This window comes from Leopardus geoffroyi, chromosome B2, assembly GCF_018350155.1.
Source record: "Leopardus geoffroyi isolate Oge1 chromosome B2, O.geoffroyi_Oge1_pat1.0, whole genome shotgun sequence".
Taxonomy (NCBI): Eukaryota; Metazoa; Chordata; class Mammalia; order Carnivora; family Felidae; genus Leopardus; species Leopardus geoffroyi.
In genome coordinates, this window is record NC_059332.1 from 21,775,111 (window position 1) to 21,790,899 (window position 15,789).

Consider the following 15,789-nt stretch of genomic DNA (forward strand, 5'->3'; position numbering starts at 1 on the left):
TCAGAGATTTTCTGAATTTTGGTCAGTTTTGATGTTTTTAGTCTTGGAAAGATCTTTTAATTTTCCTTGGACACTCAGATAAGCTTGCAAAACACTTTCAGTGCCAAGGACTCAGAGGCATGTGGGTCATTTCATCCCCCCCCCCCCAAAGAAAAAGGTTTAGAGTCTTTTGGTGAACTGGTGTTTGGCAGCAAACAATACCCAGAAAAATTATTTTGCGAAGAGTAGGTTGTTGATGCTTTGACCCTTGACATCTATTCTAAAAAATTAAGATTAGAAAACAGCCTTGGGTTCAACCTCCACGGGAAACGAAGCAGAAAGAGTACTTGGTGAATAACTATCAGGACCCCAGCAAAATCTTTGTGGGGAGGAGAGCATGGAAATAAGAGGAAACAAGGCTTGATTCTTGTCCCATGTGATTTACCATAAGGTGGGACAATGAAACATCACACATTATGTTATGTAATTAAGTGGTAGAGATTTTGTGGCCAGGATGGAGCTAAGTGACTGGAAGCTGCTGCGTGAAGGAGGGCTTGCAGGAGCCCTCAGGGGCTGCAGAGAGAGACAGGAGAAGGTGTGCAGACAATGAGAAAGTGACGCACAGGGGCTGGGCAGGAAGACACCTGCCCCAGGGGCTCTGGGCTGGGCCAGTGTCAGCTCCAAACAGAGCTGCTGCGCACAAAGCTTTCACAAAGATCACGCGCTCAAAAGAAGCTGGCATCTTACTGTTTTGAGTGATGATTCCACGTCCTTCTCAAAGTGTTTAATACTCCTGGGCCAAGGGTTTGGATAGGAAATGCAACCCTGATGTTGGCGTGGCTTCACAAGAAAGGGCGGGCTTGTGCTGGGGCTGCTTGGCTCCCCATGGAGTCAGATTCTCTCTTCTCATCCTCAGATACGTCCATAGTCACTGGAAAGGGAATCTGTAGACCCTTTTTCTGGGAGTTGTGCTGGTTCCAGATAGGTTGAGGGGTTTTAAGGAGGAATGGATCTAAGGGGTGCCTGGATGGCTCAGTCGGTTAAGTGTCTGACTTCGGCTCAGGTCATGATCTAACGGTTTGTAAGTTTGAGCCCCACATCGGGCTCTGTGCTGACAGCTCAGAGCCTGGAGCCTGCTTTGGATTCTGTGTCTCCCCCTCTCTCTGTCCCTCCCCTGCTCATGTTCTATCTCTCCCTGTCTCTCAATAATAAATAAACATTTAAAAAAATTAAAGAGGAATGGATCCATTTCTCCCTTTTCCAGCTGTCTCCACCCAGGGGGCAGAATGGCCTGGGAGCTGATGGGGTTCCGAGGGCAGGGCTTCTTCATGGAATTGGAGAACACGAGACATATTCATTGCCCTTGTTGGGCCACTTGTCTCTTCTCAAGGATAAAACTATAAATTCCTCGCAAGGTACAAAGACAGTTTTTAAAAACCCATTCTGGGCAGTCAGAAGGTCTAACCCGACCATCGGTTACGGCAGGGAAGCCGTTGCATTTAACGGTAGAAACCCGGAAATGGCTCTGTGTGGTGCAGGCCTGTCAGCACTGAGATGGAAGCACGTCCTTGGCTTTCATCTCCAGGGTTTTCCAGAACTCTCTCTGCAAATGCTTCAACTAACAGACACAACCTCCTGAGGATCTCAGAGTTGTCAGAATTTGAGAAGATCTTTGACATTTTAATAATACTGGCTTTGATTTGTCCCCTCTGGAAACAAATCCAAATGAGCCCAAATCTCTGGATGCGACCTGCCCCTTTAATGTGTGTATTAGTCAGGTTGGGCTGGGTTATGGTGCAGTGAACAAGCATCCCCCAATCTCAGTGGCTTAAAATCTGAAAGGTTTACTTCTCTTTCTCATTACATGTCCATTGTGAGCAGGCTGGGGCCCTGCTCCATACCTGGGCCTTCAGAGTAAGCACCTTCCCTGGGTCTACTGGTCCCCAGGCTAGATGTAAAAACAATGCACCTGGGTGGCTCAGTCACTTAAGAGTCAGACTTTGACTCAGGTCATGAGCAAGCAGTTCGTGAGTTCGAGCCCCGTGTCAGCCTCTGTGCTGACAGCTCAGAGCCTGGGGCCTGCTTCGGAGTCTGTGTCTCCCTGTCTCTCTGCCCCTCCCCCGCTCATGCTGTGTCTCCCTCTCTCTCAAAAATAAATAAACATTAAAAAAAAAAAAATGCCTGGTGCATCATCGCTGCTTTCTAGAGCTTCTTTCTGCATACAGACAACCTCTGCAGGCATTGCTTTGGCCTCAGTCAGACACAAGGCCACTTCTAACTTCAAGGGGGAAGGAAAGGCAGTCCTTGGTGTGCCTGGAAGGAGAACAGGAGATTTGCCGACTCCACGGCTGTGTGACCTCTGAAGGGTAGGGGTGAAATGGTGGTGCAGTCTGGTTTAATGGCCTGCAAGCCAGATTTTCTCTTATTAGTTCTCACCATTAGGCAAATCATATACTTCTAAGAGGTACCATTTCCTTATCTCCTTATCCTTTTAAGAGGGAGTTGGGTGGGAAAGGTGGCAAATAGAAAGGAATAATTATACCTGTTCTATTTGCCTCATAGGAGTGCTGTATGGATCAAAATAAGTCAACGCCAGTGACAGTGAAATATGAAGAGAGAGGGACACAAATATTTTAATGATGGGCTATGCACTGCTCCAGGGAATTGGAGCTCAGAAGTGGTTGTCGTGAGCAGCTGCATTTATTAGGGGAAGGTCGCAAGTGACCAAAAAAAAAAAAAAAACCCCACAAAAAAACACCAAAATAGTTGTAGCTTAAATACGGTAGATCTTTGTCAGATAAAAACTGAGGGGGATGACGGTCTCACAATCCTCAGGGCTTTGGATCCCTCCACGTTGCTTCTTTACCATCCCCCATGTGTCTCCCTAGTTTAGCCCAGGTTCCCCAGAAACCAGAACTTGAGGCAAAAGCAAAGGCACTCACACTTTATTGGAGAGTACAGCCCCAGGAAGCAAGATGGAGGGGGAAGGAGAGTGAGGCAGAGGTGGACAGGGTGAACTACAAAGGACTGCATCACTAAGTTCATCACAGCTTTTTGCAAATGCAGCCAACTGTTGGGTCTTGTGGGATGTTTCCAGAAAGGTCGATCGGGGCTTGGACCAGGAAATGTGGGAGGAGGAAGGGAGAAGAATTTGTCTGACTGGTCCTCTCTCCCTTTGGTCAAAGTTGACTTTCGCAGGGTCCCTGGACTTCGAGGTGCTACTGTCTGGCATCTTCTTCAAGGGAAAGCCAGATCTCCAAACAGCAGCAGAACCAGGCATGTAGAGCCCAGTGAGTGACTAGGAGTCAGTGGGGCTCTCTACCTGCCCATCTCATCCAGGGCACAACAGAGCCTGGCCTGGAGGACAGTGTCCCCGCTCAGGTAAGCAGGTCCTCTGGTGTCTTGCTCCTCAGCAGCAACAGGGAAGCCTTGAGGCAGGAGGTAAAAGGGATGTGACGGGAGGCATGAAGTAATGTGCTGCTGGGCTGTACCTGCAGGCAACATGAGGAATCGGGAACATCCACAACAATGGGCCCGGCCCCGCCAAGCAGGTGAAATGTCACGGCACCCTCACCTCTGCCACAAGATGGCATGGAATTCAACTGGCCTCCCTTTAGAAAATCCAAACCCTTCTCCGACTTACAAGAATGTGGTTGAGGTCAGGTGATCCTCTCAGAGGATTATTAGCGGCGTCGAGCAGAGAAAGTTTGCTTGAACAGATCCGGAAGATACATAAACTGGCTGTGATATATTCCACAGGCCCAAATGTCTGCATGAGTTCCAGCCATCGTGTCCCTATACCTAACAAGGAAGATGAAAGGAAAGTTCGCACATGACACCCTTGCTGACCTCCCTTTGGCCAGAACTCAGTCCTAGCAGCACACATAGATACAAAGTGTCATCTTTATTCTTGGTGGTCTTATGACCATTTAAAAACTGGCTAAAAGAGGGGCCCCCTGGGTGGCTCAGTCGGTTTTGAGTCCGACTTTGGCTTAGGTCATGACCTCACGGTTCATGGGTTTGAGCCCCGTGTTGGGCTCTGTGCTGACAGCTCAGAGCCTGGAGCCTGCTTCGGATTCTGCGTCTCCCTCTCTCTCTCTGCCCCTCCCCCACTCGCACTCAGTCTCTCTCTGTCTCTGGAAAATAAATATACAGTGAAAAAGTTTTTTAAAAATTAGCTAAAAAAACAGACTACTAGGGCCAATTGGCAGTTTGTGCCACAGCGGCCAAGGTTGAGAGGCCCTGAGTTAGCACAGCAGAGTGTCCCCAAAGTGGGTCCTCATTTTAAACAGACATGAGCTGGGATGTGAGAGAGGTAGGGATAGGTGAATGCCGGTGGGGAGCATTCCAGGGGAACACAGAGATGTGGAGGAAGGAAAAAGGGGGGAGCAGGGCAATGGGAGAGATGAGAGGGTGAACGGAGAAAGAGAAACAGGGGCAGGAGGATCCCCACCCCTCAGACTGGGCTCTTTTAGTTTCTATGGATACCACAAGCTCTTTAATAGCAGCAGACGAAGATGAGCAAGAAGGTGGGTTCCTGTTGACAGCAGGACTTCCATCCAGCCAGGGCTGCACACACCTCATGCTGACCTTGGCCTGCACCTCATCATCCCCTGCCCCTTGTCCTAGAAACCTGGCCAGCTAGCCTGCTTTGGATTCTGTGTCTCATTCTCTCTCTGTCCTTCCCCGACTTATGCTCTGTCTCTCTCTGTCTCTCAAAAATAAATAAATGTAAAAAAAAAAAAATTAAAACAAAAACCTGGCCAGCTAGATACTTCATGCTTAGTCTGCCTCCTTCTCCTCCCACATTCTTAGATAGGAAATCAGATGAGTTCCTTCTAGGTTCGCGTGCTCCAGATTTACTCCGTCAGTCTGGTATCAACCTCGGGACCTTCTGTGGCTCCCCTGCACTCTGAAATGGCCCTTCTTGTGTCTGAGAGGCTTCCAGGGAGACACAAAAAGGATCCAGTTTGCAGGACATTAAAGGTCAAACCAAGAGCCTCCCCTCCCCCTCTGCCAGGGGGCACTTGGTCTCCTAGGAGAACAGACCCTTCAGAGACATTTGATCAGGATGGGCTGGTTTGGCCTCCCCTACGCGCATTCGCATTGTGCATCGTGCATCGGGACTGAGCCAGACTGTGGAGGGAGGCTCCCTCCCCACCTGGCTGGTCCTGAACTGAAACTAGTTGGTGCCACCCCAAACCTGTGTGAACTGAAACCACCCAGTTTCCTCAGACAGCCCAGCCTCGTGCGTCATCTTGCTGCATTTTCTCCTGCCCCGAAGGAGGAGCCTGGCTCCACTGTGTGTCTCAGCACTGTGAGACACTTGGTTCTGGCCTTGGCCTTGATGCTGTCACCAGAGAAGCCTCCACGCAACCTTGGGACATGTCCTGGGCGTGTCCTGGGTGTGTTGGCCACCAGGAAAAGATTCTGCACTCTCTTGGTTTCCCTTGCCCGAGTCGGGGTGGGAATAGTGAAGGAGCTGTGAACCAGAGGTGGCTCTGGCCTTCCTTCCCACCTTCTTCCCACACAGTTCTAGAAGCTGCCTGCTGAGCCCTCTGGAGGGCAGCACAGGTGATGCAAAGAGAAGGGGTTCAAATCTCAGCTGCCCCAGGTACTGTGCAAGGTTGGCATGAGGCTCTCAGAGCCTCAGTTTCCCTGTCTGTAAAATGAGGGTATTACTTAGACCTGATTGGGTTGTAGTGAAAGGCCCTGGCATATCCTGAGGCACTGTTCTTCCCAGCCCCCTCTGCCCCAGTTCCTGGGACCAGAGCAGCTCACTTTGCCTCCTGTATGAGGACCAGCACTTGCGTGCTAATTTAACACCAGCAATGCCCAGTACGTGCCTCCTCTGAGCTACATTCCAATGAAGGATGTTTGTGCATCCTGGCCGGACCGTGGGGCCTCTGCAGTCTCAGTGGAGAGACCATGGGGGTTTGCAGTTTCTTTTTTGTGTATCGGTGTTTGCCACAGTCCCAGGAGCCAGGTGGGTGGGTGCTGTGCTGGACATGAGAAAGTGTGAAAGCATCAGGCCTGGTGCACAATGGTCTCCATTGTCAGCCACCACACTCACCTTCAGGGCAAGCCTCGCCTCGCCCTTCAGTTCCCAAGGGGATCCCTGCACTGATGCTGTGGGAGGCAGCCCCCCATCCCCAGGGCTGGCCTGGTTTTCCAGGTGCCACTCGATAGCCTCAGAACGGCTGTCTCCAAGCAGGCCCTTCTCCACTGCCCTCTCTGAATAGCACCTTGGCTAAAACTTCCCCCATAGCCTCATTTCTACCTCCTTCCCCTCCCACCCCATCACCTTCCCTTGGTATTCCCTCAAATCTTTTCCCTTTAAATTGTATATTGAAGAAGGGCACCTGGGTGGCGCAGTCAGTTAATTGTCTGACTCTTGATCTCAGTTCAGGTCATGATCTCATGGTTGGTGAGTTTGAGCCCTGCATTGGGCTCTGCGCTGATGGTGCGGAGCCTGCTTGGGGTTCTGTCTCTCCCTCTCTCTGCCCCTCCCCTGCTTGTGTTCTGTCTCTCAAAACAAAACAATAAACTTAAAAATAAATTAAAGAAAAAAAGTTTATATTGAAGAATAATATCTTTTGACTTTTTTTTTCCCCCCAACAAAGAACACGGTCATAGCTAAGGATTAAGAGGACATCTTGAGCATGCAGGTGATGATGACCACTCTGTCACAAGCTTCCGGTAATCCTGAGGAACCCCAGCAGCCTCCTGGTGTGGGTTCTGTATTGATTCCAGGAGCTGTCAGGGTGACATGCTCTCGGGGAGAGGTGGCAGTGAAGGGGCCCAGCATCCATGTGGATTAAACAGTGACTCCGGGTGGGAAAGAAAGGTGGGAGGTGGTGAGTTTCTGCAATTCCCCTTGCAGGCATAGGCGGAACTGAGCCACGAGTCTACAGGGTCTGGTCTGAGCACAGACGCAGACGTGGTTACAGACGTGGTTACAGAAGGGAGGGATTTCGGTGAAAAGAGGTAGTGAGGTCATCACTCTCCCAGGTGTGTTTTGGGAGAAGCATGTCAGGTGGGAGTTGGAGGATTAGGCTGCACTGAGTCAGTTTGCTTCGGAGAAGAGGTGGCCAGCCGGGAGTAAGGGGGTGATGAGAAGCGAGGTGGCCAGAAGGGCTCTGAGACGTTGGCACTGGCTTTGCGCCGGCAGCTCTGTCTGCGCATGCGCAGCTGCCCACCTGAGCCCGTCCCCTCCCTCCACTCGCTCCGCCTTCCCACCCCCAGGCTGCGGAGTTTTCGGCTGGATGAAGTGAAGCAGGCGTCGCTCCAGACTGAAGGGAGGGGAAGGCAGCCGGGGCCTTGTCACTACTTGGTTAGTCCTTCATTCATGCCCAGATTCGGCTCTCCTCAGCCCCCGTGGTTCCCTGATTCTTGGTGGCGCTTCTTTCTAGGCCCTTCCCTAACCTTTTCCCCTTTCCTCCCTGGAGCCTGGGCTCTTGGCGCCCCCTCTCCCCAGCCCCAAACTTCAACCACACACTAACGCCTTTTGTCCAGTTTGTATTCTTCTTCTTCTTTTTTTTTTTTTTCTTCGCTACCCCTCGGCACAGGTCCTGGGTCGGGCAGGAGCAGGGCTGTTCTGCAGAGCGAGGAAAGGGGCATCCAATCCCCCCTTTCCCTTTTGTCGTCCCGGAGATCAGGGAATTCCCACATGTAACTGAGCGCAGCCCAGCTGTCCAAACCGCAGGACGGGGCTGCTGGCAGCAGGGCGCTGCAGGATCAGGGTGGGGGCAGGCAGCCGGGAGCATGCTGTGGCAGGCCCCAGCTTCTAGCCAAGCCCCAGGGCCCGCGCTCTGCCGCTTAGGCAGGGAAGTGATGCCTCCCTTCCAGTCTCTTGTCTCTATTCCAGTAGTTGAATCTTGAGGCCTGAGAGTGCTGTAAAATTTGACATGGTCAATTCTGCTTTTAAAATGGAAACCCAGGCTCAGTTGGTTAATCATCCCACTTCGGCTTAGGTCATGATCCCCTGGTTCTTGAGTTCCAGCGGGTGTTGGACTCTGTGCTGACAGCTTCAGAGCCTGGAGCCTGCTTCAGATTCTGTGTCTCCCCTCTCTCTGCCCTCCCCCTCCCCTTTCAAAAATAAATAAAGATATTTAAAAAATTAAAAAAAAATAGAACCCCAAACAAAACCCACTGTCCATTGAACTCCCAATCAGAGAGCAGAGCACTCTGTGGGGTCAGGGGCCTGGCCCAAGTCCTGGCCCTGCCACCAGCTGGCTGAGTGACCATGGGCAGGTCACCTTATCTCTCATGGCCTCGATTTCCACAGTTGTAAATTGGCAGGGGTGGATAATATTTCTCTAAGGCTTTTCTGGTTTTCACCCTTACGGCGCTGAGTCCCATTATTGTAAGCAAATAATATGGTCATAAAGTGAGTTACAAAAATAAACATAAAAATAAAAAGTGCTACTCTAATTTTTTAGAATGTGAGTGTTATTTTCAAAGGTGACTTGGAAAATGCAGCTGTCCCAGAGAGGAGGAATATTTTCCTGTGCCATAAAAGGGGTCAGAACTGGTGTGGCTTAAGCTCAGTATTTATGTTTCAGATAGAATTGGAAACTCGCTTCTCCCCTTTAAGCACTGGAGGGAATTAGTCACACCTCCCTGTGGAAGTGGAGAAGAGATTCTCTGGGCTGCTCAAAAGGCTCTTTCAAAAAGTTCTGGGGACAAGCAATGCTCTGTGTGTGTGTGTGTGTGTGTGTGTGTGTGTGAGAGAGAGAGAGAGAGACAGAGACAGAGAGAGAGAGGGAGAGACAGAGACAGGAAGACAGAGACAGACAGATGGAGAGGCAGAGAAAGGCAGAGAGAAAGATTGGAGAGGAAAAAGGTACACAGAGGGAAGGAAATGATTAAGATAACAATCAATGACCCGAAAGGTTTGCTGTCCAACAGAAAGACCTAAAATGCTAACAAATAGAACAATATACAGAGTATAATACGGCTATAAACAAAGGCTTCTGGGGAAAGTGATGGAAAGGGTGGTTGATTCAGGCTGGAAGGATGCCTGGAAGACTTTCTGGAGGAGGTGACATTTGGCACAGAGTTTTCCCTTAGGGAGTGAACTGAATGTCTGGGGGGTGAAGAAACTGGGGAGGGCATCTAAGCAGGGGAAACAGCAACTGTGAAGGTAGGCCCTCTGGCAGCTCTCTCTCTCTCTAAGCCTTGGGGCTCTTGGCCCAGACCTTCTTCTTACACATTTCTCCCCTGGGTGGGGCAAGATGCATAGCAGGTCAGCGTCCTGGTGCTCAGTTAGGGTTCCTCCTCTTCTCCTGAGGTGCCATAGGGGAAGTTGCTGGCAGTCTGCTGGCAGCCATGGGAGGACTTCCACTTTGCTTAGTGAAATCTTTCCTTAGAACCACAGTTGGTTCTTGCAAAATTTTCCAGTCACATAAAAGCCAAGAAGCCAGTTTTTGAAAAGCTTTACCCAGCAGGAAAGGAATACCCAAGGAAGAATGTTGTATCATTGATGAGACTTGTTCCATCTCTATGTTCCTTTACAGTCAAAATGGGGAGGGAGATGTGAGGACGAGAACACAGACCATCTGTGAGCAAAGTCCTTGAGTGGACAAAAAGTTCTCACCAGTGCGGAACACTCTACCATCCCTCCATGCCTCATTAGTTCATCGGACTTCCAGTAGCTTCTTTGGCCAGCTGCAATGTTGAGTTTTGAAGGAGAGGTTGAGGATCCCAAGGATGAATAAAGCGAATGGTCTTCCTTGTGAAGTTGAGAATGAAGGATCACACAGTGAGCCAGGTGGCTACAAGATACAGTGAGAAGTGGCTGTGTCCTGGGGGCTCAAGGAGGCATTCTTTGTGCGTAGTGTGGAGGGAGAGTGGTTTACCTACAGAGACAGACAAGAAGGATGTCCGAGAAACGGCTGAGTAGCAGAAGCTCCAAGTCACAGTGGGTTGCTGCCACTGTCAACCCACTTCCCAGTGCCTCCACTCAGTGGTAATAATTGTTTATGAAGTGCTGTGTCACCTTTTGGGGAGAGGGGGAACTCTGCAAGAGAAATCTCTCATCATCTTACCAAGCACCACGTCAGCTGGTTTCCCTGGGGCCTCAGCACACCAGAAACCTAATCAGTGCTTATTGTCATGGAAGCAAAGAGACGTCATCCTGTGACCCATGTCCCAGAGATGTGCTTTGTCAAGTAGGAAAGTGCACCTTCTGTTACCTTGACCATATTCAGAATGGAATCCTCTAAATCTATTGCTACTGTGTTTGTGAGGTTTTAGTTTTCTAATTAAAGACAGTGTGTTAAATACATCTTAATGATAATGTATGTGAGCTTGAAATGTATGGAATTGAACACACCTTTTATTTTATTATTACTATTTTTTAATGTTTATTTTTGAGACAGGGAGAGAGAGCAGGGGAGGGGCAGAAGGAGAGGGAGACAGAGGATCTGAAGCGGGCTTGATGCTGACAGCTGAGAGCCAGATGCAGGGCTCAAACCCACAAACCACAAGATCATGACCTGAGCCGAAGTCGGACGCTCAACCGACAGCCACTCAGGCGCCCCCTGAACACATCTTTTAAAATTAGGCACAGTTACCGTGATTTTAGTGGCTGTTTATTGAGTAGGGATATGGGGTTTTGCACTTTTTTTTTCTAACTGTGTCAGTTTGATTTTTCTTCTCAACCTCCCTGTGTCACCTTTAGAGCATGTCCAGGGGGCGACACATGGACTTGATACAAGCATCTACAAGAGCAGGCTTGAGGGAGGAGGAGGAGGAGGAGGAGGCTGTAGGACTGTGTACAGCAGCGAGAAAGAAAGTAGGGAGCCCAGGGTCCCAAAGAAGAAGAGGTGGGAGGCGACGAACTTGGCGGGGCTGGGGGCTGAGCAGGGAGGAAGCCAGGGTTCACAGAGGGGTGCGGCACGGACGCCGTGAGGAGGGTTTGAGGTGCGGATGAGGTGCCTGTGGCATTTCAGGCTAGTTCACCATCTCCCCTGGAGTGAGCCCCAAAGTGAAGACTGTGGGCCCTTTCAGACCCAATTGTCCCCAAGTGATGGCATCTGGAGGGACCTTCTGTTACTAGTGATAAACCAGGTGGACCCTAGAGCCTGCCTGCTTGGGAGAAAATCCCACCATTCCACTTGATGACCATGTAACATGGGCAATTGATTTAACTTCTCAGCACTTTCGTTTTCTTGCTTGTAAACGGCTCAGAAAGACCACCTGTCTCCCAGGGATGCTGTGAGGTCCACGGGAGATTAGGCCTATATGAAGTTTAGAGTAGTGGCTGATGCAGAGCTACAGGGCTCAAAGGACTACCGATGTTCTTCTTCTCCCTCATCTTTCTCCCTGTGGACATCCTGAAACACCTTCTGTGCCCTCAGCCTGATTTCTGGGTATGAAAGACCGGGGTAAGATCACTTCTTGTGTTTGTGTTAGCTAGGATGTCTTTAGCAGCAAAGTAATAAAAAGTGACTTCTTTCATGAAGATGTTTATTTTTACATAACAGGAAGTTCAGCAGTAGATGGTTCATCCAGATATTTCCACATCTCCCAATCTTTTGCCTGATTTTGAGCAACTTAGGTGGTCATTAGCCAGTCCATCAAGGTTGAGCAAAGGACAGAGAGATGGTCAAAACCAAACAGGTCCATTTATGAGGTGTGGCCTCAAAGGAGAGGAGCTGTATTTAAAAACAAAAACAAAAACAAAAACAAAAAACAAAAACAAAAACAAAAACAAAAACAAAAACAAAAACATGCCAAGATGTATGTTTCCACCCGAGCGTTGTCCTTTGAGGTGGTCACTTTGGAAAGCATGGCACTTCTTCCCATGTGCTGTGCTGCTCAAATGTTTTTAACTCTTTTACTGGAACCTTCCCCAGAGGCAAATTATGAATCACATAGAAAGGTTAATATTAATTTTATAGTGAGATCCCTTGTTGGACCCTAAATAGGCCTCCTTTTTGATGTATTCATTCATGAGGTTCTCAGATGGACAAATCTTTTATGACTGTCCACTGTATTCAAGCAAGAAAAAAAAATCACCATTTTTATTAATCAATGATTACAGCCTGGGGACTTTAATGGGTGATCTCACTTACCACACAATGACTCTGAGCAGTTGACAGTATCCTCTCCAGTTTAAAGATGAGTGAATGGAGGTTCATACTAGTCAAGTGGCATTTTTAAAATCACACAGAACAGAGCCACACTTTGAATCCTGTGTGCTGTCTCCACTTTCCCCACACTTGCTCCATAGGCTTGGTAGTTGTTCTCAAGGGTTTACAATTAGTAGGGTATATAGGAAATGCACAAATATCACATGGTGGCACAGATTGTAATAAGTGTCCTAAGAATGTATAAATATTTTAATAAAGGGATGCAGAGTCAGGAAAGATTCAGTTTAGCCCAGAGTATCAGAGGACTTATGGAGGTAGGCTGGAAAGTAGGGTGCGACAGTGGGAAGGGGCAGGGGTAGGAAAGATAAGAAGGAGCCTTGTCTGGAACACATGACAGGTGTGGATGAGGGCATCGGGAAAGGGCTGGGAACTCAGGTTGGAACTAGTTTCTAGAGGTCAAGGACTTTCTATTTTATTTCATAATCCTTGCAAAGCCCTTGAAGACTTCAACAAGGAAACATATTCAAAAACATTTTAGGGAGATTAACTTGACAGTGATGGCCAAGGTAGGTGGGAAAGAGATCTTGAAAGCAGAGACACCATGTAGGAAGCTTTTCAAATAGTCAAGACACAGTATAATGTTTCTAAGACATTCAGATTTCATGAGCCAGCCATGTTTACCCCCAAATTTAAGGGACTGAGATAGGCATCCCAACATTTTATTTTTCTAAATAACGGCACAAACAGCCACAACAACCGTCTAAGCCACTACCGTTTCATAAGTGCAAAGACATGTCAACCTCTATAAGCAGAAAGGACATTATCTCTGTGTAAAGGACCATGTTTTCCAACAAGGACATCTGAAACCCTATATAATATATGATCCCTCTTCCCAACATGTGGTCACATGCATGCACACACACACACACGCACACACACACACACGTTACTTTTCTCATTTCATAACAGACCAGTAAAAAAATGGTTCTGGATATGCCACTAGTTTGTAACCCACACACAATTGTTACTTTTAGCATTTTATAATTTCATAACAGACAGGTAAAAACTTGGTTGGGGCATGCCACTAGTTTGTAACCCAGCTTCCGGGAACCACTGTGGTAGACTTTGTGGGGTACATTTCAAACAACCCCTTTGTCTGGGAATGGTCCTCATCAATAGACACTGCTGAAGGAGCACACCTAGAGACCTGTGTTAACACCCATAATTCTACCTGGACTAATTCAGATGCTGGAATCAAAGCTGGATTTGTGGCAAGTCTAGAGGTTAAATCTCCTGGCTGGCTGGTTTAGTGGTCCATCAAACCTCTCTTTAGAGTTTGAACCAAATGACAGAGCCTGCATTTAGTCTCCAGAGCACATGAGGGGTTGGGACAATCATTTGGGGACATAAACAATCTAGGTAAAGATAAGCTGGACAATGGCACAAGTCTACAGAAAGGAATCCACAGAAGCACCAAATGGCCCGAGAGGGAAAAAGGAGCTGGAAGCAGCAACAACCTTATCCCCGAAGCCTTCCGAGTCTAACTCCGTGTCCAGCTGCATTTCCATTTTTGTGTCTGTGAGATCCTCTTGTGCCTTTTAATAATCCCCTCGGGTTGACTGGTATTTCTTTCTGGGAACCAAAGAACCTTGGCTAGGATTGAAGTCAAGACAAAAAACAAAGCTCATGATGTAAAAGAAAGGGACACAGAGAGAAACAGGAAAGGAGAAGTGAGTAAAAATTGGTAAAGGATGGAATGTGGGGCCAAGAGGGAATGTCAAAGATCACTCCAAGGTCTTGAACCAGGGAAACCAGGGGTGTCAGAAACACAGGTGAGGAGTGCGTTGAGTTTTGGCATGTTGGGTTGGAGGTAGTGGTGTGGGGTGGTTGGTTGGTGTAGAGGTCTTGGACCAGGAGAGAGACTTAGGAGTCAGCCACAGCAAGGAGACATTTGGAACTTTGAGATCAGATTGGCCACAGAGGAAAGCATGTAGATGAGAAGGGAGGGGGAGTGAAGAAAAATGAGGGTGAGGCTTGGGTCTGGGTTGGATAACTCAAGAGGAGCATAAGGGATGTGGGATTCTCCCGAGGACAGTCATGAAATGGTGAAGGTAAATGGAGGCAAGAGAAGCAGAAGAGGGTCTTGGAGAACAGAAAGGATTGAGACACCACTGGTTTCCTTGCCCCTGGAAATGAGACACCACTGGTTTCCTTGCCCCTGGAAAATGCTCTGTAGATGTATGTGAGCTTACCTGAGGAAGAGTGTGTGTGCTTCATAGAGACTTCTGGAAGCATACATTCTGGTGTGCTAAAATAACTCTCAGAGTTCTCACTACATCTTAGTAATTCTGGTTTAGGATTTGGAGATGGAAGAGGTGCATGGGTATGAGGGAAGGCAGGGATGAAGGAGAGAGTTGATAGACGAAATTAGAACACGAAGGAAGGAGAAAGGGGATGAGTTAAGATCATTGCCAAAAATGGAAGTTTTTGGATAATCTGTGGTTTCAGTGATTTGTAACTGTTTTTCAAAGGGTCTGATGACCTTCTACCGAATGCCATGTGGGTTTATTTCGAAAGGAGATTCTTGGGCCCAGGCCCAGACTTCCTGAATCAAAGCTCTAGAGTGGAGGCCCAGAATCAGCATTTCATTTACTTTTTATTATTTTACTTTATTTTATTTTATGCCTTTTACCTTGTTTTTTATTAAGTTTCTAATTTTAATTCCAAATAGTTAACATACAGTGTTATATTAGTTTCAGGTGTACAATATAGTGATTCAATGATTCTATACGTTACTCAGTGCTCATCATGACAAATGTACTCCTTAATCCCCTTCACCTATTTTATCTATCCCCCACCCACCCACCTTCTGATAACCATCAGTTTGTTCTCTGTCATTAAAAGTCTGTTTCTTGGTTTGCCTCTCTCTCTCATATGAAATCATATGGTAGTTGTCTTTCTCTGACTGACTTATTTCATTTAGCATTATAGTCTCTAGTTCCAACCATGTCATTGCAAATGGCAAGATTTTGTTCATTGTGGCTGAATAATATTCCACTGTATATACATACACCTCTTCTTTATGCATTCATCTGTTGATGAACACTTAGGCTGCTTCCATATCTTGGCTATTGTGAATAATGCTGCTATTAACAGAGGGGTGCTTGTATCCCTTTGAATTAGTGTTCTTGTATTGTTTGGGTAAAAACACAGTAGTGCGACTGGATCATAGGGTAGTTCTATTTTTAACTTTTTGAGGAACCTCCATACTGTCTTCCACAGTGGCTGCACAAGTTTGTATTCCTACCAACGGTGGTTCTTTTTTTTTTTTTTTTTTCACATCCTCACCAACACTTGTTTCTTGTGTTGTTGATTTTAGCCATCCTGACAGGTGTGAGGTGATATCTCATTGTGGTTTTTGATTTGCATTTCCCTGAAGAAGAGTGATGTTGAGCATCTTTTCATGGGTCTGTTGGCCATCTGTATGTCGTTTTTGGAGAAGTGTCTGTTCATGTCTTCTGCCCATTTTTAAATTGGATTGTTTTTTGGGTGTCAATTTGTAGAAGTTCTTTATATGTTTTGGATATTAACCCTTCATTGGATGCATCATTTGCTAATATCTTTTCCCATTCAGTGGTTGTCTTTTAGTTTTGTTGATTGTTTCTTGTGCTGTGCAGAAGATTTTTATTTTTACATGGTCCCAACAGTTTGT

The 15,789-nt window shown here is 47.6% G+C and overlaps 1 long non-coding RNA gene across 1 annotated transcript in view; it reads left to right on the top strand.

Annotated features, from left to right (window-relative positions):
* Window positions 1-15,789, top strand: part of LOC123608073 — a 49,259-nt gene that overhangs the window by 20,277 nt on the left and 13,193 nt on the right. The window contains exon 2 of the long non-coding RNA XR_006717073.1: window positions 3,165-3,360. This is a non-coding gene — a long non-coding RNA (uncharacterized LOC123608073). The remainder of the gene's footprint in view (window positions 1-3,164; window positions 3,361-15,789) is intronic.